At 39.4% G+C, this 15827-nt stretch overlaps 1 long non-coding RNA gene across 1 annotated transcript; it reads right to left on the reverse strand.

The window, feature by feature from the left end:
* Nucleotides 1–271: 271 nt before the first annotated feature.
* LOC122142406 lies at nt 272–1914 on the reverse strand. The gene is made up of 2 exons (XR_006158582.1): nt 1801–1914; nt 272–802 (listed from the first exon to the last, which is right to left on the reverse strand). It is a non-coding gene; the product is annotated as an uncharacterized LOC122142406 (long non-coding RNA).
* Between the last annotated feature and the right edge of the window lie 13913 nt (nt 1915–15827).

Consider the following 15827-nt stretch of genomic DNA (forward strand, 5'->3'; position numbering starts at 1 on the left):
AGTGAAACTGGTGTGTTTCAGTTCAGATCATGTAACCAATCAAACAGTGACTCTGGGAGTGTGGGCTGAAAATCTCATTTGCATTGTCAGGGTGGAGTGATTGTGATCCTCTCAGAATAGAGCAGCTCTGTCTCCAGAGACCATGTTCAAACCCCAAGAGCTTTATTTGACTAGATTTACTGCTACTGATCCAGCTTCTGAAAAACACCTGGACAAACAACTACATGCATCTTCATCTGTTAGTTGAATGATGTTGTCAGACACAAATGGAGTTTGTTGAGAAGCTTTATTGAATGTTGCAGCAAACACAGCAGATTGAAAGATCAGCCAGTGATTTGACACTAGAGCTCTCTTTCAGTATTGAGTTGTAAATGACTACAGTTGCAGCACTAGACTCATGTGAATCCTGCCTGACACAGGACACTCAGATACACTCATCTTCAGGAGAGAGCAGCGCTCACTGGAGAAAACATCAGCACTGCGAGCGACTAACAGCGACTCTTGTGGAACGAGGCCTCATGAGGAGCTCCATCATGTGTTACTCTGCAGACGTACAGCTCTCCCGCTTCCCAGCGTGCTTTGCTGAGGGTCAGGACGCTACTGCGGCTGTAGCGGCCGTCCTGCTCGCTCTCTGCGCTGGTCACAACCCCCTCGGTGACCTCTGAGCCATCCAGTGTCCAGCTCACCAGCGCCCCCTGTGGAGAGTAAGAGCTGAGCAGGCAGAGCAGTGCGGCTGAGTCTCCAGAGATCTGCAGAGAAGAGGGCGGCAGCAGAGACACTGAGGGCTTCACTGTGGGACCAGCTGCAGGAGACAAACACAACACATTCACAAACACAGAGAAAACACACTGCAGCTCCAGCACTCTTCTGCCCTGCAGCATTCACAGCATTTCAACAGGACTTTCAGTCAAAATCACAACAATCTCAACATTCATCTTATTCAACATCACTGACTGACATGACTTAATCCAGTAATTATATATATATATATATATATATATATATATATATATATATATATCCTGAGATAAAGTTAAGAATTTTATGCTAAATGTTCTACTCTTATTTTTTTCTTTTGTTTACACTTCTCAAAATGTGATATCTTATTCAACACCTCTACAGCTGATATATTTATACAATATTGAAACTACACAAACAATATATACATTTAAATTAAACCTCATAAATGAAACATACTAAGACTGCTTTAAGTTTTTTTTATTTTTATTTTCAAACATAAAGATCTAATATTTTATTGGATATATTCTCTTATAGTTTACTTTACAATTTTTCAAACAACTCCAGCAACAGTAGCAATCTGCTATCTTGTAAGCTCGAATTAAATTATATCATAAGAATAATAAAACTGTTAAATCAGCATTTCTAAATGTACATATATTTTTTAAATGTTTTTTTTTTCTTGTATTAAAAAAACTGCTTTATAAGAACAATGTGAGATTCAAAAACAACTACAAAAGTAACTACATCTATATTCAAAAGTCACTTTTCGTGTATAAAATCTACAATAAAATATGAAGTATATAAACAGTGTTTATAAACACAGTGTAAAAAAATGAATGAAGAAAAAAACAAAACCGGTGATAAATTAATTAACTCTTAACATTATGGAAATGTATTTAGAGAAGATTTTGTGTGTTCAGTAGGAATAATTCAGTTCAACATTAAACATTTATTATGCATTTTTGACTGTTTTAACATTTTCTTCTTATTATTTTTTTAATTAATTTTTTAATTAAACTATAATATTTTTATACAGAAGAATTAATAAGACAGACTTACCGAGCACCAGTTTAGTTCCTCCACCGAAAGTCCACCACAATGATACAATCTCATGAAACTCTCGTACAAAAACCTCTATTCCACTCGAGTGAACACAAACTCCAGCAGAGAGAGAAACACCTTCAACACACTGATAGCAGAAACACTTGCTGCTGATGATATAGTTTGGGCAAAATACTTTTAAATAACAAATCTCTTTCACATAAAGTACATTAAAAGTGTTTGTTATTGCTTGCAAAATAATGTGATTCTTTTCATCAATTCAAGTCAAGTCAGATTGTGCCAAAGCAGCTTTACAGTGTCAAACAGGAAAATAGTGTGTTGATAATGCAAGAGGACAACAGTAAACACTTAATTTTTCAGTTAAAGTCAGTTCATCATTGATTCAGTGATGTCATCATCCAGCTCAGTTCAGATCAAAAAGTATATCTGTGAAATCAAGTCGACAATATTGCCAGAAATTAAGTGTCCCCAACTAAGCAAGCCCATAATCATAATCAAAGAGTTTATTAATCTAATTTACAATAGACTTGTTTCGGTCTGACTTTACAGTACCCTTTAGTTCTCATTCATTCTCTTGTTGTGTACTGACTAACACTTTTTTAAGGAAATTTATTTGACGATCTGTGACTCTGATGTGACCTTTGACCTCTTTTATCATGGATGATGTTGTGGAGTTTATCATAATGATGTTTCTGTTCTTCATATACAGCATATACAGCTCAATCATTATGATTCACATAAACACCTGCAGCTTCAGACAAATGAATCAGTAGTTTTGAATTTATCAGATTTACATTGTTTCAGTGTAGACTCATTTGACACAATTATGAGTCCTGATGATTTTTATTCAAATGGAAAAAAGTCTCCATGAAAATATTTCCCATATAGTGACGTCAACATTATTTCAACATTAAAAAAACCCACAATGGAATCATTTTTTATCATTTTTTATCATCTTTATTTGTTTTATTTATTTTTTCATTATTTTTGTTCCCCCGGTTACATAAAAGTAGTATATGATTTTAGTAATAACAAAACTAGTGTTTTTTACAAATATTTTTAAAATGGTCTACACTTATGATATGAAGAATCCAGTCATTTCAGTGACCTAGAAGTAAAAATGAAAAAAAAAAAACAAAAAAAAAAACAAAAAAACAATGTAGGTTCCTCCTTAGGGTGGATACTTTCAATTAACAGATATATGAATCGTGCATGACTAGAATATATGAACACATTGTTTCTTCAGCTGCACTGGAAAATGAAAATGTTGCATCCACACTGATAGATGACAATATAAAGACATAATTTAGCCAAACAACAAACAAAACAAACAAGTATTTTACAATTATTCAATATGACATTATCAGTAAATTGTTTAAAAACATTACTCTGAAAGTAAAATATTATATTAGTTTGTCAGCAGCTCAAGCTGTTGTGAATCCTGCCCACTTCTTTGCATCGTCAGCACATGCTTCAGTGCTCTGAGAGTGTTTATAGTGCTGTGAGTTTAACACTTCATGACTGAGAGCAGAACAGAACACAATCTTCATCATCACACAAGACACAACAACAACTTAAGAGAACTTAAGACATAAAACACGCTAATTGTATCAGGTTATTCATTTATATATTTTTAGACATTATTAAAGATTACATTTAGTAAAAGTTGAAATTTAAATGTTGATTTGAAGTGTCAGTTATTATTAAATCTGAACAAGGAAAGCATTTTGTTAGGCTATTCATATGAACTACAGTGTGATCAGTCACACGAAAGTCATCAGAATAAATATTGGCTCAGTGTGACCAGAGCAATATTTTAAAACATAGAATTGAGTGTTTACATACCATGAATAGAGACATTCTGTGGTTGAGATGTGTATCCTATTTTTAAAAATTGTCTGCATCGCAATCAGCAACTTGGTAAATTGAGATTCCAGTAGCTTTACTGGCATGATAAAAATGCTTTACAAAGCATTGACATCGCTTCAAACCAATGATGTTGAGCATTATCAAATTTAGAGGCTACAATTCATAGTTTTCAGTCACATGATTGGCTCGAAGGCCTGGCGGGCAAAACATCCATAGAATTGCAGCACAAGCTTGTCAATTTTCCATTTGTTTCCAATTCACAAATATTTTGATTTTCTGATGGCCGGACTTATACATCTTCGTCAAACTCGAAAGACATCTCTAATTTGACAGTTTACCATCTGATCTCACTCAGTCAGAAATGCAGAAATGCGTAGAACGGGACGGAACCATGCAGTGAATTTGGGTAATTTAGCCGGAAATGCAGAAATAAGCCATAATTTTGTTTTATTTGTAACTCTTTGGTAGATCCATTTACTGCTAATAAAACAGACCTCTGGGGGGCCCAAAAGTACATGGGCCCTCAGAATCGTACACCGATGAGTTTTGAAATGCTGTTATAAACAGTTCAAAATCCTACAAATGTCACTGAGCTGAAGCAGTTCTGTAAGGAAGTCTTACAGTCAAAACCAAAAATGATTCAAACAGCAGATATAATTTTGCAGGACACGATAGTTCTTTTATGTAAGTGAGGATAGATAAACTGTGACATATTATACCCAAAAAAATCTTCATATAGTGGACTACCAGTAAAACTGATAAAAATTTGAGACCAAAAATTATTCAGACACTTGACCTGACCATGTTTTGCTTAAGTGTTTTTTTTTTTTAATTATTATTTTTTATTTTTTTTTTATTGCTAATGCTTTTTACACCATAGACTGAAAAGATATAAGTAAATTTAGGTTTGACTGTATAAATAACTACAGGAAGTGTCTGGTTGCTGTTATTACTTGAAAATTTATTTATTTATTTTGTTTTATTTTACATAGGAACACTGGCTATTATTTCAATGGATCTTAATCCTAGTCCTGCCCCTGCTGGAGATGATGAAGCTGTTCTCCTGCATTTGAGTCTCAAGCAGGACGAGAGAATACTTCTTTGAAATAGAGACTGACACATCATGATCTCAGTGATTATTTCTGGAACCTGGTTGATACACTTTTATTATATAGCTATATATACAAAAACTAAAAAATACAAATGCACTAAATAAAATAATTTAATATATGTATTTCCCTTTCAATACTTCACTCATACTGCGTATATGGGGAAAAAGCTCCTTTTTTCCCACGATACTGAAGCCTTTTTTCAATAACGCAGTGCAACTGCACGGCCATTGGTTTAATCTGTAAATCTTAATCTGTAAATCTTTAAAACCAATGACAGCACTGTGTAGCTGCGCGAGCCTGTGGCGATGCAGCGCGCCAAAGCCCGCCAAAATGGGCGGGGCAAATGGCTATATAAGCAGGCAAATTTCCACAGGAAATCAGATCTTACTCCTTCAGCGACGACTTCACTTCGCTGGATCCCTACTGAACGCCTTCGCCTTGAAAAGCTCTCGCCGTCGAAGAGGCACCACAGCGGACCAGCTGAGATCGCCGATCGCCTGCAGCACCAGCGCTCTTGCGGACAGCCACTCTCTAGCGCCGTTCCCGAGCCGCCCACTTCTCGCTTCCGGCCGCTTCTCAGCGGATCTCCTGCCGCCATCCGGAGATTCTAAAAGAATGACTCAATGTCACTCGCAGCTTCTGAAATGGAAGATTGGGCCGGTGATTCTGACCCTGCCCACATGCCGTCACTTGATCCCATCGACGCCAGAGCTGGGATGGATGCCGAGCTTTTCCGCATCCTCTCCAAAGCCGTCGAGGAACTCGATTTAGAGTGGGCTCCCCCTGAAGAGCCAACGCGCTGCAGACTGGACGCGATCTCAGCAAGCGCCACAGATTTGGCCCTGTGTGCCACGAAAAACTGTGCTTGAGCGCCACCTCTGGCTCAACTTGACTGAGATCAAAGAGAGCGACAAGGTGGCCTTTCTCGATGCCCCAGTCTCTCCATCCGTCTCTTCTGGCCAGCTTTAGAGGGATTCACCGAGTGTTTCACTGCAGCACAGAAGTCGTCCCAGGCCATGCGACACTTCCTGCCCAAACACTCCAGCTCTGCCTCTGCCTCGAGTCGCCCCAGGACTGCGCCGACTCAGCATCAGAGCAAGCCTGCTCTACCTCACAGGCGGCCCCCCCATACCCCTCCCATAAGGAGCAGCATCAGCAAGCTCGCCCCACTAAGCGCGCTAAACCGCCGAGACGTCAGGGCCCCCGGCCAAGGATTGTGCTGGACCCGACGCCCTCCAAATCTTCCTGATCATTGGGGAAGAAAGAGGAAGGGGCAAAGTCCCGCCACAGCCGGACCACCCCAAAAGCTCTCTCGCCTGCGTGCTCTGCGACCTGGGCCCACTTTTATTGCACCCACGCAAAGCGCCATTATTATGGCGAACACAAATATTTCACATTTTCAAAAAGAGAGCGTTTTTCCTCTTCCACACTCATCAGTGTTCAGGCCCCTGTTCAGCAGCCTGCCATCCGACGCTATCCAACCTCTTGTCATGCGGGCCGAGGCCTGGCAGGCAATCCCCGGAGTGTCCAAGTGGGTTTTGGGGAAAATAAAACACGGCTACTCACTGCATTTCACTGCTACTCAAGGCGACGCATATACCTGGCAGGACAAATCTGGGAGCAGACATGCTATCTCGGAGCAATGTCCCCTCAGACGAGTGGATGCTCCAAATCTGGGAGATTTTTGGGAAGGCAGAGGTCAACAATTTCGCCTCAGAAAGCAACTCTCATTGCCCAACCTATTTTTCGAAGGACACAGATGCACTGGCCCACAACTGGCCCAGCCTCCTTCTTTACGCTTTCCCCCCGATCGCTCTGATCCCTCAGGTCATCAGACGAGTCAGGGAAGACAAGCACAGAGTCCTCCTGGTGGCCCCACTCTGGAGGAGCCAGGTTTGGTCCTCGGAGCTATTTAGGCTTTCCACAAAAGCCCCATGGCTGATTCCCCTGAGGCGGACCTCCTCTCTCAGGCGAACAGGACAATCTGGCATCCACAGCCAGAACTCTGGGCTCTGCACCTATGGTCCCTCGATGGGAGCCTTTAAGCCTCCCCAGGGATGTGCTACACACCATTGCTCAGGCGAGAGCCCCGTCTGCAAGACGCCTCTACGCCCAGAAATGGTCAGTCTTCGTTGACTGGTGCTCAGCACGAAATGAAGACCCTGTTGAGTGTGACATATCTCCAATACTGTCATTTCTCCAAGAGCATCTAGACAAGGGTCTCACCCCTTCCACCATCAAGGTCAACCAAGCAACAACCAAACAACCTCATCCTCCAATCCCTGACAAATCATAGGTTTGAAACAGCCTCATTGTGCATTTCCTGAGAGGTTCTAGGTGGTTGAACCCCCCGCGTCCTCTCACTGGTCCCACTTGGGACCTTCACACGGTCCTCGGAGCACTCAAAGGACCTCCCTTTGAGCCGCTGCGGTCAGCTGACCTTCGGCCCTTATCGCTCAAAACCACTCTGCTATTTGCTCTAGCAAAGGTCAAGCGTGTTGGCGATCTGCAGGCCCTCTCAGTGAGTCCTGCATGCCTTGAGTTTGGGCCCAATGACTCGAAGGTCATTTTTAAACCCAGGCATGGCTACGTCCCTAAAGTGCTCTCGACCCCGTTCAGAACACAGGTCATTTCCCTCTCGGCAATGCCCCCTTTGAACGAGAGCTGGAATTATTCTGCCCAGTGAGGGCTTTGAGGATATACATTGAGCGGTCACAGCCGTTCCGGCAATCTGACCAGCTTTTTGTCTGCTTTGGTGGCTGGGTCTTCGGTCTCAAAACAACGCCTCTCGCGTTGGATAGTCAACGCTATAGCTCTGTGTTACTCCTCTATTGGCCTTGATTGCCCCATAGGAGTAAGAGCCCACTCCACGAGAGGGATGGCCTCTTCTTGGGCCTGCTCTAGTGGTGTCTCTATCAAGGACATCTGTGAGGCGGCTGGCTGGTCCTCACCATCCACTTTTGTCAGATTCTATAACCTGGACATCCCGACCCTTGCATGCTCGGGTCCTTTCGGTATGACAACGACGGCCTCTATCAGACTCCATCATCATGCTAGCTCCCTCTTAGCAGTGTACTGTAAAGGGTTTGACGGCTCCGGCCCTCTCACTTCTCCCCTGGACCCCAAGGTGTCCAAGATAAGTCTTGTCGTTCCCTACCGTGGCACGGCGCAGTTGAATTCGTTCCCCATACGCAGTATGAGTGAAGTATCAAAAGGGAACGTACTCGGTTACGAACGTAACCTCGGTTCCCTGAGATACGGAATGAGTACTGCGTTATATGCCGTGCCACAAGGCTGCGGCTTCAGTGTCGTCGTTTCAGTCGTATGACCTGATTTCCTCTGGCGATTTGCCTGCTTATATAGCCATTCGCCCCGCCCATTTTGGCGGGCTTTGGCGCGCTGCATCGCCACAGGCTCGCGCAGCTACGCAGCGCTGTCATTGGTTCAAAAAAAACATAAAGATTAAACCAATGGCAGTGCAGTTGCACTGCGTTATTGAAAAAAGGCTTCAGTATCGAGGAAAAAATGAGCTTTTCCCCATACGCAGTACTCGTTCCGTATCTCAGGGAACCGAGGTTACGTTCATAACTGAGTACGATTTACACTTTAAGCACTTAACTAAGTATTAAATAACAAAATAAATCACTAGAGAAGGCTGACTATAATCAGCTTGCTTCCATTTAATGAGAAAAGCATTCTCTTCACCTGAATTCGAAAAAAAAGCTCTTCTGGTCTTCAGTGATATGAGGACAACATTTGAGTGTACACGCAATATCTGAGTGACAGCAGAGCCAATTCATAAAAGAACAATGTATATTTAAAAGCACGCCCATTTTTCTTTATAATTAAAGAAATCCCACTTCCAATTGAAAAAATTTTTCCTTGCGCATTACATGGATCACGTAACATCATGCACTCTCATTTGTCATTAAGATCACGCTATAGAAACAGCCTAAAATTAAGTGTAAAGGAAAGAAAAAAAGCGTCCCTAGGCAGCTGTCTACACATGCGAGGATCCGCCAATGCTAGATACAGTTAAACATTTACTAAAAACAAGCCTATCACAAGATATCTGGTGCCACCCCATCAAGGGGGGGGGTTATCAAGGGGTGCCGGTGCCACCCCTACCCACGACGTAGACACCCCTGGTGCTCTGAGAGTGTTTATAGTGTTGTGAGTTTAACACTTCACGACTGAGAGCAGAACAGAACACAATCTTCATCAACACACAAGACACAACAACAGCAATGAACAACATCATCATCCTCATCTGGACTCTCACACTGTTTGTTCAAGGTTTGTGTAGTAAAATTTTAACAAAGATTATACATACTTTTACATGTAAAATATTAAACATTTACAGTTTTTCATTAATTTTCATTGTTGTTCTTTCTTTCAGAGTGTAGAGGACAGTACACTGTAACTCAAAATCCAATAATAACAGCAGCTCAAGGACAAGAAGTCAAAATAAACTGTAAAACCAGCAGTAGTGTGTGTGTGCTAGTAATAACTTATACTGGTACTTACAGAAACCTGGAGAAGCTCCTAAACTCCTCATATATTATGCAACAAGCCGTTACACTGGAACTCCATCTAGATTCACTGGCAGTGGATCTAACACTGATTTCACTCTCACCATCAGTGGAGTCCAGACTGAAGATACAGGAGATTATTACTGTATGAGTTACCACTGTCCTGGTAGTAGCTGGGTGTTCACACAGTGATAAAGAGTCGTACAAAAACCTCCGTCAGTCAGAGTCACAGTGACTGCACTGATACAGATGAGAGACTTTGCAGCTGCTGATGAGAGGATCACAAACAACACAATGACTTCAAGTAACACATTTTACAGAGATTATGTCATATGGACATTAAAATGAACTGTATTTATTTATTTACCTACATTAACATTTGAATATCAGATTCATCTGCTCTAGTCTGATCTGCATGAGGTCTAAATGTCTGGAACAATGTGCTCTGGACAGAAAAGTGAAGGGTTGAACAGTTTTCTGAAACCTAAATGGAAATTTCAACAGCTAATTATGCTCTTCGTGATGACTGTGAGGGAGGTGAATTTTTTTTATAACTCATCCGTTTAAATTATATTAAGCCTTAAAGTTCTGCATAATTAAGGGCTCAGCCACTTGAGTGACAGGTGGACTGCTGCTGCTGTCACCGCCGTCATGCTAGGTGGGCGTGGTTTCAGCAACCACCTCTCGCCTTTTTTTGCCCATTTTCGATTATACGGGAGAGACGCGTTGCCAAGATGGCGACGACTGTCTGCGCCCACTTTTGGCGTCAAAAACGCTTCTCAGAAAACAATGGGTGACGTCACAGACACTACTTCCATGTTTTTATACATGCCACTACTCAATCCGTACCGGAAACACGATTTGTACTGCACATGCGCGAAATTGCTTCCACTTCCAATGTTTATAAACATTTACAATTTTGTATATCTTATTGGCACTGGACTTTATCTACTGTAACAATGTTTGTGTAAAGTGTGGTTATTTAAGTTTATCTATGCTTGGTAAGGACATAACACACATTGTAATTTCTGTGCAAAACATGTTTTTATCACCTCAACACTTACATTAGTATACTATTGTGAACAGTTAAACATAATATTCCTTGCATCATACATCAACAGGAGGGGGAAAAAATCAAGAAAATACTTCATTTTTCATTTATCAAAACAATGCAATATAAACAGATTGAATCATGTTCATATATACTAATCAAACTGACCCCTGTACACTGCTGACCTCTTACCAACCCTTAAACCTGAGCCTAACTCTATCCGTATCACACCTCAATAACAGAACAAGTGTTGTGCATTAACACAAGCTTTTAATCATTGTGTAACATCTGATCAAATCATTTGTAGATTTTCAAGATGTGCATGATCATATGAGTTAAAAGTTGAATAACATTTATAAGCATTTTAATTTACAAGAAATTTTAATTATTAGGTAATGTTTAATACATTTAATCATAAAACTAGCAAGCGCATTATTTCACTTGAGTTGTACACATCCACATACAATAAAGAAAAGCTAGAACAAATAGCAATAAAGCCAGTTTAAAGGGTTACTTCACCCCAGAATGAAAATTCAGTCATTAATTACTCACCCTCATATCCACCTTATTTTTCAAAGCAGAAGTAAGTTGTTTTCTGTTAATGTGCAAGACTTACTGGTTTATTAACCTCTGTTAGAGAAAATAACGAGAAGGATAACAAAGTGCAGTAAACGATAAAACTGTTTGCACTACAAACCAGTGTGTTCATAATTAAAATAATACAATAAAATAATATGGTAAGACACACCAACTTGCTAGGTTTTTTTTATTTTTTTTAAATTCTAGACTAATTTGACACAATTATGAGTCCTGATGATCTTTATACAATTGAGAAAATAGGCTACATGAAAGGCTACATTATAAATATTTTTATGTTGGAATCACACGATCAGACGAATGCTACTCACTTTATCTTGGTAACTCCTCTATTATCAGATACTTTCTCTTAGCAGATATCCATGCGTGACTAGAATATGTGAATATGTTATGAATATGCTATTTCTACAGCAGCACTGGAAACTGAAACATCTACATTGATATCAATATAATGAATAAGACTAGTGTCACATCAGCCAGCTCAACAATTTAACAAAACAAATATTTTACAATTAATCAATATGTAATTATCAGTAAATGGTATTACTCTAAAAATAAAACATTATATATAAAGAGAGCATATTAGTCTTGTAGCAGCTCAAGCTGTTGTAAATCCTGCCCACTTCTTTGGATTGTCAATATTTCTAAGTTAAAATTAATTTCCATCCTCCACTTTTCCAATATAATTTATATTGTATAGGGTTCTTACCATTAGAAATAAACTGTGTAACAGTCAGGGCCGTAGTTGGGGTTTGCGGGGCCCCAGTGCAGGTTGTACCAGTGGGCCCTGTTTGAAATTGTTTAATTTGTTTGTTCGTTCTATTTATTTATTTGTGCTATTTACACAATGTTTAAAGGGTAAGTTCACCCAAAAATGAAAATTAGCCTGTGTTTTACTTACCCTTGAAGCATCCTAGCTGTACGTGAATTTCTTCTTTCAGACGAATCAAATCGGAGTTATATTAAAAATTGTCCTGGCCCCTCCAAGCGTTTCAGTGGGGGTAAGCGGGTGTTTGTTACGTTTGAAATATGGATATTTTTCTTACAAAACGTCTGGATTTGCTACAGGAGGCCTTTATTCGCCTCCCGGAGCCGTGTGAGGGACGTTTTATTACAGATGCGCACAATTTATTTCACGTCTTCTGAACTGTTGACAACAAACAACCACTGACACCCATTGAAAGGCTTGGAGTGGCCAGGGTTCGTCTGAAAGAAGAAAGTCACATACACCAAAGATGCTTCTAGGGTGAGTAAAACACAGGCTAATTTTCATTTTTGGGTGAACTTACCCTGTAAGTTTTTTCAAGTTTGTAGGTGTGCAGGTACAGAAACCGAATAATCAAATGTAAAATAGCACTGCATACTCTTCACTGTAAAAAAATAAAATAAATATAAAATATACAGACAAACCAAAATTTATTCAGACACCTTCAACATTTCTCACATTATCACAGTTTAGAAAATGCTAATAAAATATGACAAGAAATCCATCTTGATAATGTCAGATAACTTTGATAGAAAATTATGTAATGGATTACAATCAACCAAAACTTCAGACAACTGTTAGTATGACAATATTTACACAACTAGCAATACTCTGTTGACCAATTACCGAGCAATGCTTCATTTTGTTCAGTCTGGGGTGTAAAAGAAAAACACTTAAGCAAACCATGGTCAGGTCAAAGTGTCTGAATAATTTTTGGTCCCAAATGTTTTATCAGTTTTACTGGTCGTCCACTGTATGAAGAATTGTTGAGTATAATATGTGTCACAGTTTACTTTATTTTCTATCCTCAGTTACATAAATGAACTTTAGTGTCCTGCACCCACTAGTAAAGGTATGTCTGGTGTTTGAATAGTTTTTGGTTTGACTGTGGATTAATTTTTTTTAAAACTACAAATTAATTCAGTCAAGAGCAGTGAGTGATTTTCTTTCTTTCTATTTTCTTGGAATAACATTACAGCAGATAGTAAATTAGGCGCTGTCACTTTAAGAGACAATCCATCCACTATAATGATACACATCTGATTTCTTTCTCCACTGTTAATTTCACTTAAGACATAACCAACCGTTTTTTTGAGCATACTCTCCAAGACGGGTATTTTCACATAATTTTGTATGTATTTGTCAGTACAAGAGCAAGAAAGTACTCTCTTCATGCACCGCCTGCGGGAGCTGAATTAGGCTCATAAACACCCTAATCTGATTTAATTTTTAAACCATGATCAGAATTACTTCGTTCACGAACATAAGGACATGAAAGAGAGCTCGGTTCGGTGTTTCTGTCCGTGAGACACGGCTCTCTGCGTGCACACCGAACACTGCACGCGAAGACTCAAATGAATCTTTACGCAGTTAACCATTGAAAGCTTAAATCTACTTTTGAATGTTTAAATTGGCAAGGCTTAAAAAGACATGCAAATGATAAGCTTTCTTGACGATGTGCAGCAGTGGCCCGTTAACTGTCTTGAGCGTCTTTTTAGGCTGACCTCAGCCAGTCGGTTGAGATCGCCGGGGGGGCCCCCCTCAGTCGTGGGCCTTTCACCCCACTAGCGACGGCCCTGGACGCTGCTGAATTTGGGGGTCTAACGGTCGATTTTCCGGTTTGAGGGTTAAATACAACCGCAGCTGAACGGAGGTGTTAATGTCGTGTAAAGTCATCTACTCAACATTATGAAAAATATCCCTGTTTTTGAAAGATACAACAGCAAGATTTGCACGTTACATTTTTTCTTTTTTTTTTTTATACTTTGTAAGTGATGCGCCGAGTTAGACAATTGTAATAACACTGCAATAAATATAGGTCTACCTGTTTCTACTAAAAATAGCTTAACGATGTTCACCTTATCAGCAAAACTGCATAAATTTATTTGATTTGAATTGTTTAAATAACTGAAATACTATTTGGCAAGTGAAAAAAAATGAGATCAACTCTCTTCTTAAATATTTATCTGAGAACTATTTTAAACAGTTTAGTTTTAAAGGATATATTGATATATTTATTCTAAAACGTAACAAGAATATTGGATGAATTTTAGCAATAAAAATTTATGTATGGCACAAATAGCATTTATAGTCCGTATCTCATATTTCTTTAACATCTTGTACCTTTGACGGTGCTAAACATGGTGTCCAGTGGATGGTAATATGCATGGAAATGAGATGCAGATGAGGTTATGCTTCGTAAAACCCGGCTGTAAGCTCCATATATGGTCATTTTGGGGAGGAGACGGGGTGGAGATGCACATACACACAATCTTCCCCTGACTGGGATTTATAAAGGGATTTTTGCGCAGGTTCTGCGTATACATGCTTTTATAAATCTCTGAAAACATTTGTGCTTTTGTGCGTACGTACACTTTTAGGATGAAATCTATGGAAAGTTTTATAAATGATAGCCCAGCTGAATACTGTTCATTTTATCTACCTATTATCATATCAGACAATGCTGATTACAGAAAAAAATAATCCTTGTTTTTACTAAACAGTTATATTAGTGATTGTTAGGTTGGGTATCGATAACCTGTTCCAAACCGGTTCTGAATTTCCAAGAATGATAAGACACGTGCATTTTAATGTGATCTGAAATGATCTTAAACGACGCTGGAATAAAAGAACATGCACACTGTTTGCATGCAGCGCACACATCTGAAGCAGAGCACAGAGAACAGCGGTGTGGGTTCCCGGCTTGTGTCTGTTCTCACACCGTGCACTGTAGAAAAGGCAGTTCCGGGCCAGAGCTGACCTCTCTTTCACTCTCGTGATCATTATGCAGTCGTTTTTTTGTCTTAAGTGGACGTCAACAGATGAGAAAGAAAACTAAGCAGTGTTTCTAAATTTATGTCAATTTCTGTGCCTGAAATTTGTTCAGTTTTATTTTTTATGCTATTGCTAATTGATTTATTGCTCCTAATTTATTGCTGACTGTTTATTCGTCTTTAACAATTTAATGTTTGGAATTTGTTAGTCTAGTGGTTTTTGCTGCAGAGGTTTTTGTTAAAACCAAAACCAAGTTTTCTGCGGGCTGCTGCTTTTTTCTCATGTTATTCAGCTGCAACAGAACACTTCGTAAAATGACAGAATAAATATGTTTGGCATCTAAATGTTTGACATTTTTTTATTGGATTTGTTTTGTTTATCTTATTGGAACCAAAACTAGGAATCGATAAGAATCAGAATCGATAAGCAGAATCAGAATCAGATTCGATAAGATTCAAACAAAACCCAAACCTAGTCCCTGTAAAATTATATTTTCTATATTTTTATTGCATATGAGTTTGTTATCAGCTCAAGCTGTTGTAAATCCTGCCCACTTCTTTGCATCGTCAGCACATGCTTCAGTGCTCTGAGAGTGTTTATAGTGCTGTGAGTTTAACACTTCATGACTGAGAGCAGAACAGAACACAATCTTCATCATCACACAAGACACAACAACAACAATGAACTACATCATCATCCTCATCTGGACCACTGCAGCTTTTATTCAAGGTAGGATGTCTATTTTTGATATTGTAATATGATATAATATGATATAATATGTTATTATTGTTTACATCAATTTAATATTCTGCTATTAAGAAGATTTGCAAACTAATTTATTTTATTTTATTCAGAATCCAGAGGAGTCACTGTGACTCAGCCTAAAGTTAAAACTGTCCAGCTCGGTCAAACAGCCTCCAATAGAGTGTAGTACAGATCCAGGAATATACGGCAGCTACTTAGCCTGGTATCAGCAGAAACCTGGAGAAGCTCCTCAACTCCTCATATATCAAATAAACACCCTCCAGTCAGGAACTCCATCTAGATTCAGCGGCAGTGGAACTAGCTACGGAAAAAGATTTCACTCTCACCCATCAGTGGAG

This window comes from Cyprinus carpio, chromosome B25 (genome assembly GCF_018340385.1).
Source record: "Cyprinus carpio isolate SPL01 chromosome B25, ASM1834038v1, whole genome shotgun sequence".
Taxonomy (NCBI): Eukaryota; Metazoa; Chordata; class Actinopteri; order Cypriniformes; family Cyprinidae; genus Cyprinus; species Cyprinus carpio.